The sequence below is a fragment of the Eriocheir sinensis genome, chromosome 15, assembly GCF_024679095.1.
Source record: "Eriocheir sinensis breed Jianghai 21 chromosome 15, ASM2467909v1, whole genome shotgun sequence".
Classification (NCBI taxonomy): Eukaryota; Metazoa; Arthropoda; class Malacostraca; order Decapoda; family Varunidae; genus Eriocheir; species Eriocheir sinensis.
The window spans coordinates 7765601-7777964 of NC_066523.1; the positions used below are offsets into that span (position 1 = coordinate 7765601).

Here is a 12364-nt window from a genome sequence, read left to right on the forward strand (position 1 = left end):
CGAGTCGGGTTCTAATCAGTATTTTTTTCAAGTTCGTCGTGCAGAAGCCTCGTCAAACTATCACTAGGCCCAATAAACTACCCATGAAAATAAACACAACCTCTACGAAAGCCTTATCATATGTGGGTGTGCAAGCCTCGAAATGATTAATAATATAAGAAGTGAACTAAATATGACGACGACTTGACTCCTTCCTTTTTCTCCTCGTTCTCGTCATCGTTTGTTTCCTCTTCTTTCTCCTTCTCTTTCTCCTCCTCTCTCTCCTAACCATTCTCTTCTTCCTTTTCTTCTTTCTCTTTTTCTTCTCCCTCTTAAGTTTCCTCCTTTTCTCCATTTTCTTCATTCATTCATTCATGCTTTGGTTATACTTACAGGGAACCTATGGTCGGTATCATAAGTCACCTTCGCTTCTTACATCAACAATTTCTAAAGGTCAAAGAGGGGATCAATCGCGTTCTAATGAGTGTTTCCTTAGGTTCACGGTACAGAAGAAGGGTCAAACTACCACCAGGCTCATAAAACTACTACTGGAAATGCCCAAAACTCCTACGAAAGCCTTGTCAAATATGCGTTCTTGGGCGGTTAAATGTCTTATAATACGACCTTAGTAAGCTTCAGCCCTCACGTAGCTTCCAAACAACTATACTATCCGCACTTCCATCAGATCCTCGGCTAAGATTATCACGACTCCCCGCCTGACGCTTTCACTCTACTGTACACTAATGGCGGCCGCTAATCACACGCCTCCCGCTGCTTACTCTGCACGCCCTGGTTACGCTTCTCCGCGGCGCTCCGATCACCGTGTCACTCCTCCAGCGGTGCGCAGCCTCATTAGCCTCTGCGGGTAATCACGCTGCATCTGCCTTAACCGCCCCTCCGCCTGCATGGACATATTGGTATCATTACACTGGTCCCGTTGCGGCGCCGCTCTTCCACCTGTGACACGGGAAGACAATAGCACGTTTATAGATCTTGTTACGAACGTTTATCAAGGCCAGAGAGGAGCTCGTCGGGTTCTCATGAGTGTTTTCCCGTTCACCCCACGGAAGCCTTGCTAAACTACCGCTGAGGCCATGAGACAATCAATGGAAACCCCGACAACTACCGCGAGAGCCTTTTGAAATAGATGGACTAAGTCTTCTAAGAGTAACACACACATCTAAAAGAACCCTAAACCCTTAATTCTGAAGGAACCACACGGCACCTACCTTAGCTGTTTCTCTTCCTACACTAGCTACATTGATCTCGTTACACTGTCCCGTTGCAGCACCGTTCCTCCATCTGTGACATAGGGAGACAATAACACACACTTCTGAACGCCCCCTTCACTCTTTTGCGGAAACATCTCGGACTCTGCCTCAGCCGCTTCACTGACCTTGTTACTCTGGTCCCGTTATGGCGCCGCTCCTCCATCTGTGACACGCTAAGGCAGGTGACAAACACGTCTGGGCGGCCCTTCCACCCAGCAGTAGCCTGTAACTGGCACCCAGCGCGTCGAGGGTCTGATTTCAATTATCTCCGTGTGAAGGGGAAGCTGCTGGTCTGGAAATAGAATATCTTCCCAATTCCGGCGTATCTGCATACTCGCCTCGTCTCCAGAGTCCGTGCGCTCCAAGGTATCTCCCTGCCAGGAGTGTGTGTCTGTATATGCGTCAATAACTAAACCTACACGCCTCGTACTGCGATTCTGTGGGTACCGATGACCTGTGTTGTGTATCCCGGCGACGCGCAAACACCGGCTCTTGCATCCTGAGTTTCGAGGTCCTAAGGCTAAATATTTTGTTGAGCAAGAAATGTTATCAGTGGTGCAGGTAATGTGCGTGTGTGTTGTAGAATGTGCGAGGCTTGCAGGTGTGTATTGTGTGTCGTGTGCTGTGCGTGCTGTGTGTGTGTGTGTGTGTGTGTGTGTGTGTGTGTGTGTGTGTGTGTGTGTGTGTGTGTTCATGCATGTCTCAAGATGGACAAGAAAGCAAAGCAAGCACTATCCCTTCCTCGTGTAAGCTTATAAGGTACACATTGGCAAAGCTTTAAGGCAACCTCCTGCGCCTGAGTGATGTCCGTAAGAAACCGCCACCTGTGCTACAACTTCGGCGGTCACTTAAAACTATCATACACTTAAGGAAACATCATTGCAATAAGATAAAATCTGTGGCAACGCTGCTATTTACGGTAAGTCATCCAAGACACGGTAATGGACACATGAGGTAAGAAACTCTTCAAAATTTATCGTTATCTTTTTGGAATCATTAACATAATGGATGCTCTTTACTTTATCTTAAAATAATCGTTCGGTTAATGGAAGATTATATGCTTCTTATTGCAACAGATTTACAAATAATTGTTGGTAGCTACTCGGAAGTAAGCAATGCACAATGAATCTAAAATCATCGAGTGAGAAGGATCTACATTGCACTAAAACATACTTTATATACGATAAAAATAATCCACTACGTATTGTTTCCGCGCGAGACTCTCAGCTGCGGGAGGCTTCACTGCAAACCAACTTTAGGTCGTAAAAAGCCTTCGCCTCGGCGGGGTGCGGGGCGGTGGGCCGGGCTGGCGGGTACGAGTGTGCGATGGTTGGGGCCGGGGGGCCGCGGGGCTGCGGGGGGCTCGCTGGCAACCAATTATGTAAATGACTGCACACGTGTGGGGTCAAAATTATGCAGCTCCGATATTTCACGGTGGATTCTTGGCGCGGTTCAAGTTATTTTGAATGAAAACAGACGCTCCGCATGAATTTTAAGGGAGTGCGTGTGTCAAGAGGTTTTGCAGGCGACGTATGACACGCGAGTCTGCTGGTGGTGGTGGTGGTGGTGGCGATGTTGGTAATGGTAGTGGTGGTGGTGATGATGGTGATGGTAGTGATGGTAAGGGTGGTGGTGGTGGAAATGGTGATGGTGGCAATGTTGGTGATGGTAGTGATGGTGGTAGTGCTGGCAGTGATGGTGGTGGTGGTGGTGGTGGTTGGTGTATTAGCTCCCCGGCCTGACACCCACTCTAAGCAGCTGTTATGGAGTCGTGCCGCCGCCAGCCCGCCGAAGAGCGTCACGCCGGCACTGTGTCAACACGTCCCCGCCTACACACTTTTCCTTCCGTCTGGCACCCTCTCAAGAGCCGAGACACCGTCTCCCTCCCACCATTCTTTACCTCTAATCTTTTTCGCCAAGTCTCAAAAGATAATGTCACTTACAATGCAGGAGACAATACCGAATAAATTTTATGCCTGTTGAATTCAGGAATACACTTTTCCGTCCCTTTAACCTCTTCAAAGCACTCTATTAAAAGCCTTGCCACCTTCTTCCCGCCAATCTTTCCCTCTGATCTCTCTTGATATCCAAAACCTATACGACACTTGCGACGTAGGAGACAATACTGTAAATAAACAAGATGGGTTCAAGAATACACTTTCCCGTCCCCTTGCCCTCATCTGGCACTCTAATAAAAGCATTGCTACAGCCTCCTTCCCACCAAATTCTCTCTCTGATCTCTTTTAACATCCAAAGCCTACGACACTTGCGATGTAGAAGGCAATAACGTATAAACTTAGTGGATTCAGGAACTTTCTTTCTGCAACACGCTCAACCATTTCGCCATAATCTCTCTCTACACGTCCCAAAGTCTTGCCACACGTGATGCAGGAGACAATACTGTATAAACTTAGAGGATACAGGACTCGCTTTTTGCACCACACGCTCAGCCAAGGAAAGCTCCGAGGCGCCCCTGTGTACCCAGCGTCATCCTGCTCCGCCTCCCCATGCACGAGATGCGGAAGAGAGCCCCGCGCTATGTCTCCCCGCGGCTCCTGGCAATCTCACGCGCGGCGGCGACGATGGTAAACGAGGCACATTATACACGCCGAAAGACTTCTCGTTAGGTGCGGCCTGTTACTGTTAGTGCCGGGTGACGGTCTGCCATACTCCCTCCCTGGTAGATTCCATCCCCCCAAAAAAGCAGTTCCTCCTTCCCGGCTCAAGTCGTTCCTCCTGCCTCGAAAAGCTGCCTAAGTCGTTCCTCTAACCCCCTCATAAGCCGTTCTCCTCCCAAGTAAAAAGAGCCGTTCCTCCTTTTTCATTTACGTTTTCATTCCAACGGCAGAAGACATTCACCTCGCCACGCCTAGATCGCCCGCCACCTGCCTCCGTCGTGTGTCGCCCTGAGCACACTTCTCACACCCGCCGCCTCTGCCGCACACACACGACCAAGCGACTCAGCAAGCGTGTATGACGACCCCGGCGATATATTGCCACTCCTTCTTCCGCCTGAGCATGATGGACTGAACACAAATTTAGCTTGACGGGCAATCCTTTCTGAGCTGGAGTTTTTGGCCGACGCTCCCAGCCAAAGGGTTCGCAAGACATTATGCGGCTCGGTCACTGTCAGTGGTGCTTATACCCCTGGAGGGAACGCAGGCGGCTCTGAAGCGACGATCTTGGCATAAAAAATAATGAATCTGAATGTTCTCCCACTGGCTTCTGTATGATATTTTAAACACGGGTCCAAAGATTTATTTAGTAGTCTGTTTCGCGACCATCTAATCAAATTTTCTTACTATATTGTGTGTATTAATGGCATCAGCGGTCACAAAGGTTTTAATAATATGTTTGGAGTATGCCCGTGTTTGTTTGTTTGGACGCATAAGAAGCCCTGTACGAGTCTAAGTGGAGTTTGTTTTAGTTGAGGACACATTTTTCTCTCCTATCACTCCGTGTCCATCCGTCTAGCCTGCCAGACACAAATTGCCCACAAAAGTCAGGAAGTCGAGTGGTGCAAAGGATTTCTCACTTGCTGCCCGATAATGGAGGGCGGAGAACCCACATCACTGCCCAGCCACCCATCACACCCAATCAGTGAGTCGGCGTCAAAACGTAAAATCTCGACGTCTCGCTAAAGTCATCACCTTGCTCAGAGGAAAACTTTAAGAGCTCTACCTTTAATGAATCTTTCCAGGCGAGGAGGAGCTGCCGGTGATGACGAGCAAGGAAAGCAGCAGCTGAAGGAAAGGGTTTTGAGTGTCTTTTCGAACAACAGTAACAACAGTTCTCTTGGCTCTTTTGGGACCCCTGACGTCTGCTGGCGGTGGTGCTTGTACTGCTTGTTGGCACGCTGGCGGGGCGCACAAAGTGGACACCTGCATTCATCTCTTTCTGTATGGTGACGGAGAGATGCACCGTTGATAGGACGCTTAAGGCTCTGTGCGTCACTTGGATGCACATTAAGGCTGACAGGCTGACGTAAGCTGTGCCTCAAGCGGATCGTTATTCCATTTATTCCCGCGCAACATCATGAGAGCGTGCCAATTAAAAACACGCCGCGGGGCCATCAATCACACACACGGCGGAACGTGGGCGCGTCGCACGACAAGAATGTTCAAGTGGTTCAATCAGGTTCTTCCTCCTCCCTCTCCTAGCTGTCCCCTTACATCTCCCCCATCCCTCGTCTCCTTCTATCCTCACCTCTCCCCACCCCAACCTTCACTCTCCCTCCCTCCTTCACCGTTCTTACCAACCCAAGCCTCTCCCCTCTTCGTCCCCCCAATCATCGCCCTCCTTCAACGAAGAGTAACAAAGATGATTCCTAGGTTGAGAAATTTATCATATAAACAAAGGCTTAAAGAAGTAAATTTATTCAGTCTATCAAAACGAAGAATGCGAGGCGATCTAATAGAAGTGTTTAAAATGTTTAAAGGATTCAGTGATTTTAATGCGGAAGATTACTTCACAATTGATCGATCAAATAGAACAAGAAGAAATCACAATTTGAAGATAAGTGGTAAAAGATTCTCGTCGCACGAAGCTAAACACTTCTTCTTCAATCGAGTTGTTAATGTTTGGAACTCTCTTCCCTGTGATGTCGTTGATAGTACAACAGTTACGGCATTCAAGAATAGATTAGACAAGTATTTTGAATCCAACCAGCAACTAAGATATTACTCATTGTCGTAATGACGTTAAGTTCTTTCGAATACTGGTGTCTTTGTCCGCTTTTATCGCCCGGTTAGTGGTAGCAGTAATGGTAGTTCTTTCTTCTTTCCTACATAATTTCCATGCGGTTTTTCCATGCTGCATTGTTATTTTTCCTTTCCTGCCAGCTTTGGCTGGAGGGATGGGGGGGTGGGGAGGAGTCTTCGCCTTTGCTGTCCTTCATCTTCCACCTTTGATTAGATAGTTAGTGTAGCTTGTCACAAACAGCCTCGTAAGGACCACCAGGTCTGCTGTTGTTTGTTCTTCCTTTGTGTTCCCTTTGTGTTCCTTTGTGTTCCCCCGACAGACCGACGACCTCCTCTGCGGGTGAGCCGATGATAAAAGTCCGTGGCTGCGTCAAGGAACCTGTTGGCGGGTAGCGTCGCGCTGTTCCGGGAGCTATTCAGGAAAATTAATCCTCGAGTCTCAAGGCTGCTGAAGGTTTTATTAAGGGCTCAATTATCAGAGACCATTAATTTTATGACATATGTGTGTCTCGGCGTCGTGATGCACAATAAGTGATATCTGTGCTTTTGGTTTATAATTGGCTACGTTTTCCGCTAACCAGGGCTTGCCGAGGAGAATATTCCGATTTTAATATGTATGGGTTTTAAAGTGTATACCTTAATGACAGAATCCCTTACTTGCACGGGTGTAAGGGGCAGGTGGTCAGTCTTTCCTTCGCCGCCATCACCATCCTATACCTATATACACTATACTCTTATCTGGAGGAACTCACCGCTTCGGAAATTAGCTCGCCTTTGCGTGTCGCGATGTGTTCCGCCGCCCAACACGACGGCACGCCACGCCGACAACCTCACTGCCTGCGCTCTGGCTTCGAGACATGTCAACTTAGTGATTTAAAATGGAACATCAGCGAGTCAGCAGCGCGACTCGGCACGATTGCGAGCCTGGAGTCCTTGCCTGACCTTAGCTGATATGTAGCCAGGAAGGGAGGGGGAGAATGTAAGAAAAAGGGAGAAAAAGAGTGTACAAGACGCTAAGACCGGCTCACGCGTATATCTGGCCTGTTTTACCTGCACGCCGCGGAGAGATTGAGAGGATGAGGAGGTGGAGGAGGAGGAGGAGGAGACTTAGGGACGCTAGGAACCTTGCGGGTCACGACCTTCAGCTTCAGTGTACCGCACGGGAGAGAAAAGGTGGAATGTTAAGTATTACGAAGAGAATTTTTGGGTGAAAGGCTAACGCACTGCATATCTCTCTCTCTCTCTCTCTCTCTCTCTCTCTCTCTCTCTCTCTCTCTCTCTCTCTCTCATGTAAACCCGTGGAAAACGCATAAAAAAAAAACGTACAAGACAAAAACCTGACTGGGACGCGGGAGACAGGAAGCGAGCGTGGTCACGGGGCGGCGGCGGCGGTCGGGACGCTATATATTGACTTAAACTCAGTAATCAGGAAATGTGACTCGACGAAAACACGCCACTTCGCCAGACCAACGCACATTTTCCTCCTGGAGAAGCCATTAAGCCTCCTCCTCCTCCTCCTCCTCCTCCGACCCCCAGAGCCACCACCACCACAACCACCACTACTCCTCCTCCACCTCCCCCTCCCCCTCCGAAGCGACACTCGAGGCACCACCAGACGCCGCCAGCAAAACCCGCGCGATAAACCATGTGAAAGCTATTACCGCCCTTACTTGGCGCCGCGCGTGGGAAGGCTGCCAGTGCGGGGGGAAGGGGGGCAGAGGAGGGGAAGAGGGGGGCAGGGGGGACAGAGGAGATGAAGGGTAGGAGGGGGTGAAGGAGATAGGGGGTGGGGGGGACAGGAGGGAGAAGGCAAAGTAGAAGCAAGAAGGTGAGGAAGGATGATGAGGGGTGAAGAGGGTTGAAGGGGCTGGAGAGTGGAGGGGCATGGATGAGAGGGGCGGGGAGGCGAAGTAAAAGTGAGAAAGGGAGGAAAGATAACGAGAGGAGGAAAAAAGAAGATCAAGAGAACATAATACACCCGAGGTAGATAAAAAAAAAATAGCAGGTTACATTGTTGGTCTGTTTCTTAGTTTTTCTTTATAGTGTTTCTAATTGTTATCTAATAATCACAAGGTACGAACATCCTAAACTTCCCCTCACATTCCCTTTTTTGCCTTTTTTTTCACCTCATGATATCTAATTTTCCTCTCCGTGTAAAATATGTTCCTACCCATCACGGAGATTCCATCGTGGGAGTGAAGGGAAGGAAGTGAAGGAAAGGGAGTTAAGGAAAGGAAGTAAAGGAAAGGGAGTAAAGGGTAGGAAGAATTAAGGGAAGGGAGAGTAAAGGGAGGGGAGTAAGGTGCAGGGGGTGAAGGGAAGGGTGATTAAATTAAAGTGTGTGTGTGTGTGTGTGTGTGTGTGTGTGTGTGTGTGTGTGTGTGTGTGTGTGTGCGCGCTCTCGTTTTGTGGTCACGGTGTTGTGCATATTTCTCGCTTTTCTTTATTCCTGTCTACGTCTTCGTGTTGCGGCCTTTGACGGCGCTTACGGCTCAAGTATTTCCCTGCTCCCATTGATGTTGGTCTCCTTGGTGATGTTATTGTCATTATTATTATTATTATTATTATTATTATTATTATTATCATTATTATTATTATTATACTTCTACAACTACTACTACCATCACCATCACTACCACTACTCCTAAACTACTACAACAACTTCTACATATCAATAGCAAATAATACTAACATACTTTACAGTAATCCTACCGTCTCATTATCATACTTCCACACTGACACTTGGGTTGGCGACGTCGTTGTTGTTGCCGCCTGTGCTTCTGTTACTCAATTGTTACTCATAGGGCCAGTTTTACAGTCCAATACAGCAAGTTTGTAAGCTCCCCAACCAAAGGCAATATACGACGAAAATCCCTTGCAGCTCTAGTGTTTGGCGTTGATACAAAAGGGAAGAGCAAATTCTAGTAAACCACACAGGGAATCTCTTTATTGGTATCCGGTACTGAGTAGAAATAACGGATCATTGTGGAAAATATGGTTTGGTTTGGGCGCTTACAATGACTGTGTTGGACTGTCGATTAGTCATCTCGTGTTAACGTTTCTGGCGATGTTGGTGACCTTGTTGCTGCGCTAAGTCACACCTGCATGGTTAACTTCTTACATCACAACACAACGAGCGGTATGCCAAGAGCTACTCGCGGCCTATTTGTTTCTTCATACAAGGCTAACACAAGGAGACTACAAGAGGCCAGGCAGCCTATACATGTCAGTTCCTGAGGGTGTCATTCATCATCTTCCCTTCACATCCATAAATATCTCCAACCTCCATTCATATCTTCCTCTTACCAGCAAACTGAGAAACTGAGCATTGTATAGAATACCTAAGAATTAGCTGCATGTACTCCTTAAAACGTCAGGGTATTCGTATTTCACATAACTATGCATAATAAGCTAAAAAAAAAATAAGGTGATTGTGTTAGCGATGCATTTCTAAACAGGTGAAGCGGTGAGTCTGGTGAATGCAGGTGACGCAAAGGAACAACAGGTTGGAGAAGGGGAGTAGATATCGGCTCTGGAAGATACATAGAGAAATAGAGAAGAATAAAGGAGGAAGGAAACGTGGAGCGATTGCACTTACAAGGACAACATATGAAGGAGAGAAAAAAACAACCTGGTGAAAGTCAAGCTAGGTGCAAGAAAAGTAGAGAGAGAGGAAAACGAGGAAAGTAAGGAAGGGTTTAAGAGAGGAAAGGATGAATCACACATGAGGAAGAAGGTCACGGGGTCACAGAGTAATGGATAAAAAGCTAAGGAAAGAAACAAGCGTGGGCACAGCATTAGCAGGGAGTCAGCGAGTGGAAAGGATTTAAGGGAAGAGAAGCGAAGCGAAACGAAGGGAAGAAGAGGGAAGAGGAGGGGAGGGGAAAGGAAGGGAAGGGATGGGAAGGGGAGGGGAGGGGAGGGGAGGGGAGGGGAGAGGAGGGAAGGGAAAGGAAGGGAAAGGGAGGGGAGGAAAGGAAAGGAAAGGAAAGGAAAGGAAAGGAAAGGAAAGGGAAGGGAAGGAAAAGATGGGAAGGGATGAGAAGGGGAAGGAAATTACCAACGAAGCGAAATGAAAGAGGAAAGGAATGAAAGGGAATGCAAAATAAAGGAAAGGAAAGAGAAGAAAGGGGAAGGAAAGGCAGGGAATGGTAAGTATGAAAAAGAAAAATGAAAGGCGAGGAAAAGCAAAGGAAAATTAAAATGAAAGAAAGTGGATGAGAAGTAAGGAAAAGAAGAAATGGAAAAGAAAAGTAAAGAAAGAAGAAAAAGAGAGAAGAAAAGGAAAGGAAAGAAAAAGGGAGGGAAGTAATGGGAACGCAAGTAAAATGAGTTACAATAATAATATACAATGCACAATGAAACACCTTGACCATTATATCAAACATCCTTCCTTACGTCAGTACAACAAATACCTCTTTTAACACAGTCTGCCATACCTATTGATTCATCTTTTAGCTCCAATATAAAGCTTCTTTCAATCAACACCGATAGATAGATAGATGAGCAGATAACTAGATATAGATCGGACAATACTGATAGATAGGCAGATATAGTTAATGACTAAAGATAATTTCATGTTTAAAAAGTGAACTCCAGACAATTAAAATGCAACCCTAATGAAAATCTGTACATCAGCAACACTTAACCAAAGGATGCACTCACACATACACACTCACACTCACACACTCACACTCACACACTCACACACACACACACTCACACACACACACACACACACACACACACACACACACACACACACCTGACGTTCGTTCACCTGTAAACACCTGGGCCCCGTTTTCCTCCCTCGCCTCGCTCTTCATCGCCCCAAACAACTCATCAGCTGGTCCGCGTAATCGATTCTCTTTCATCAGCAGTTAATTGTGTGACGTAAATTGTTAATGCACGCACGCCAAAACCATCAAACACGAGGAACGAGTTAATAGATTTACATAATTCACAAAGCGTATTATTACATCACGCAGTCATGAGGTTAACGATCACACACACACACACGCACACGCACACGCACACACACACACACATACACGATATATTTCTTGATGTAAAACTAGAAAGAAAAACTACTGTAAGTGATGCATAATATGAAGTAAAATAAGAAACACTACCTTGAGATGCAAACTTTCCCTATACAAAAGAATTAGTTAAAGAAAATACATAAATTAAATACATATATCTGATAAACAAGTAAAAGAACCTTGCAGTCGGTTAATTGGGAGGAAGAAAAATTGCCTTGCGGTATAAAAAAACAACGAAAAAACACGCCACCCTTCCTCTTGTCCTCGTCATCGGCGTCTACGTGAGGGCCGCAGGAAACCCAAGACGCTCACCTTGATCTAACACACCTGCCCGGCCACACCTTGCCCCGCCCCGCCACGCCCCGCCCCGCCCTCCATGGTCACTCACTCAGGGAGGAGGAAGGTCAAGACTGAAAGGGTCAAGAAACTCAATAGCGCAAGAGTTGTTTGTTTGTTCACGTGTGTGTATGTGTGTGTGTGTGTGTGTGTGTGTGTGTGTGTGTGTGTGTGTGTGTGTGTGTATCGTCGTCGTCGTCGTCGTTCTCTCTCTCTCTCTCTCTCTCTCTCTCTCTCTCTCTCTCTCTCTCTCTCTCTCTCTCTCTCTCTCTCTCTCTCTCGTAGAACCAAAAACCAGAGATGTAAATCATTCACACACACACACACACACACACACACACACACACACACACACACACACACACAAAATATTCAGGGTCAGACGAGCAGCACTTGACATAAGCACCAGCCAGCAGAACATTAAACTTGGTAAGCTCCTCTACCTTACCACAGTGGTCCCATGGTGTAATGGTTAGCACCCTGGACTTTGAATCCAGAGATCCGAGTTCGAGTCTCGGTGGGACCTGCGGATATTTTACATTAACTTTAAAGCAACTGTCCATGTCTCTAATGTAAAGTTAAGAGTCTTGCACCAACTCCTTGAATCTCCGGGCCTGCATATTTTCCACAAGTTGTTTATCCAGTTTTATCTTTATACCTTGACTTAAAACTGTGAAATCTGAGAAAACTTGTAGGTTTGGTTAAATATCTAGACACCAGTGACAGCAAGAAGTGTTGTCGTTATCTACACATATCACGGCACCAAAATAATTTATGGCAGTAATCAGCAACAACAACAAGTATCTGGGAGGTGAAACATGACTTTGGTGGGCGGTTTGTTCCGTCCCTGAGCCAGACCGCGAGACAAAGACAAGACAAAGGGAGGCAGGGAGGGGCGTCAACACACCACAACACACCATCGGCCGCCTGAATCAATCCGCCTCGTGCATGATTGAGCGGCGAGCAGGTGTGCGGTGGTGGCGGCGACGGCGGCGGCGGCGGCGGCGGCAGGTGTGTGTGGACGGCGGGGAGGTGA

At 47.2% G+C, this 12364-nt stretch overlaps 1 non-coding gene across 1 annotated transcript; it reads left to right on the plus strand.

The window, feature by feature from the left end:
• The first annotated feature begins 11782 nt into the window (after positions 1–11782).
• Positions 11783–11854, plus strand: Trnaq-uug (transfer RNA glutamine (anticodon UUG)). Its single transcript has one exon. It is a non-coding gene; the product is annotated as a tRNA-Gln (tRNA).
• The last annotated feature ends 510 nt before the right edge of the window (positions 11855–12364 follow it).